At 40.3% G+C, this 2,357-nt stretch overlaps 1 protein-coding gene across 1 annotated transcript in view; it reads right to left on the bottom strand.

Annotated features, from left to right (window-relative positions):
- LOC117949015 (fibulin-7-like) overlaps positions 1 to 2,357 on the bottom strand; it is a 9,866-nt gene that overhangs the window by 572 nt on the left and 6,937 nt on the right. The gene's annotated exons all lie outside the window — the stretch shown is intronic.

The following is a 2,357-nucleotide window of genomic DNA, read 5'->3' as shown; positions in this document are numbered from 1 at the left end:
GGGGGGGGGGGTGTCTAACCACTGAGTGTTTTGGGGGATTTACTGTGTCCCGTAACTGTGCTGATCTGAACACATTAGTTCACATAACCCAAAACATATGTCTTTAGAAGAGCCTTCAGCCAAGATAATATCACAGTTAATTTAGATTCAGTTTTCATTGTTTTTGCGTTGTTGCTTCGCCTGCTTTCATCGTACGAACCGCAGTTTTATGGTAGCGTGTCTTCAGGGACAGCGTCATATAAATCAGTCCCTCCAGGATTTTGCGATGTCGTGATTGCGCCTTATTCACGCGAATTAAACCAATCACTGTGACTTTGGTGTGACTCGCAATTACCAACAATCACTGCAACGTTTTCGCACCTTTGACCAACAACCTGAGTTTCCCGCGACTTCAACCAATCCCAGCAGTCCCCTGGGGCCAGACTCTGCACCAGCATGGGACTCTGAGAGCCAATGACCAGGCAGGAGGGAGAACGGGTTGACGTCACCATACGTCGCCGTTTTAATGTCCGTGTTTCTGATGTGAAGACGAGACGTGTGTGACTCGAACATCTCACATTTACCAACAAAACGTACATGTGCAACACACGTCACACCGTCCTGCCGACCGGGACACATTCTAACACCAATGTACGCTGGAATGATTTTCACTCTGAAATCGCTGCTGCTGTTTCAATCCTGTCGGCTCTCTGCAGCGGGGCGGGGCACACACACACACACACACATACACACACACACACACACACACACACACACACACACACACACACACGCAGTCGTGTCTGGCTATCTTTGTGGGGACCAGTCATTGACATAATGCATTCCCTAGTTACCCATTAGTATACTGTATTCACAGTTTTTGGTCCCCACAAATGTAGCTAAACCTGACCCCCACACACACACACACACACTCACACACACACACGGTGGATGCCGGAAAAAACCAAGATGAGACCTACTGGATGTCCTAAATTGAGGACAGCTACGCTCGTTATTGTAAGTCAAAGATAAGTTAATTAGTCCAATAAGTCTTTTATCAAACCTTGTGAATGTGTCCCGGCCGGGAGAGGAAACTAGCTAACAACTGACAGTGGCTAAAAACATGTAAAAAATTCAATAAATTATAATTTTTTTGTCTTAAATCCACCAGCCATTTTCATATTATACCAACATCCCTGAGTGTTTTTGGTTATTAGGAAAACTCAGCCCCGAGTAGTTTTATTCTCCCCACAAGTTTAAATTTTATTTTTAAAGAACTATACAGTACAAAACAAATCACAATTTCTTTTGCAAATTTCTCTGTCTCCCCCGCAACTTCATTTCAACAAACATTCATCGCAAAGCTCCTCCATCATCAGGCATTTTGGTCCGCGACAATCTCAAAAGAAAGTCTGCGAAATCCTGGAAGGACTGATAAAATGTATTATTATTATTATTATTATTATTATTATTTTTATTGTTATTATTATTGTTATTGTTATTATCTGTTGAACTTCTTTTGTATATAACATAGCCACGTTGTTCAAGTAGAAACTCTTCAGTGTTTGGGCGTTTCATTAAAACCAACAAAAGGTTTTCAGTGTTGCAGAGAAGAGTTAAATGATCGCGTCCTTCTCTCATTATTGTGTTATTCATGTTGTAAAATGTAAAGTGCATTTACTCGAGTGCTGTAATTAAGTATAGATTTGAGGTACTGGGGGGGGGGGGCTAAAAAACATGTACATTATATAGGAAGACATGATAGTTGTAACATCCAACTTTTAATCAATTTGAGTTATTTTTTCTACTTTTTTAGCGTTTTGTTTGACATTTTTGTAACTTTTTCCAATGTTTTTGGAGCTTTTTACATCCTCTTTTGTATCTATCTGTTCTCTGTTTATCATTTTGAAACCAGAACAACTAATGGGGAGGAAAAGTTATTTTAAAACCCGAAAAGATTCAGGGTTTTTAGAGAAAACCTTCGGGTCTGGAGTCCCAGATGGAAACCTCCGCCCCTGCTTGTACTTTCATTCATGCTTTCTACTTTCTGCTCCTCTACATCTCAGAGGTGCAAAGAAAACCACGTATCTCCACATGTGTTGATGTTGAATGCTTGTGATGAATTGAAGGATGAAGTGTTGATAATTCTCCTACTTTTGTAATAAATAAAGGATTTAAAGTGCCCATATTATGCTCATTTTCAGGTTCATAATTGAATTCAGAGGTTGTGCCATCAATAGGTTTATGTGGTTTAATTGTCAGAAAACACCCTGTATTTTAACATAGGGGGGTGTATACTGATGCCCCTGTATTTTAACATAGGGGGGTGTATACTTATACCCCTGTATTTTAACATAGGGGGTGTATACTTATGCCCC

The sequence above is a fragment of the Etheostoma cragini genome, chromosome 8 (genome assembly GCF_013103735.1).
Source record: "Etheostoma cragini isolate CJK2018 chromosome 8, CSU_Ecrag_1.0, whole genome shotgun sequence".
In the NCBI taxonomy this organism is placed as follows: Eukaryota; Metazoa; Chordata; class Actinopteri; order Perciformes; family Percidae; genus Etheostoma; species Etheostoma cragini.
Note: the sequence above shows the minus strand (reverse complement) of the source record. Positions and strands in the feature narration are given on the sequence as shown.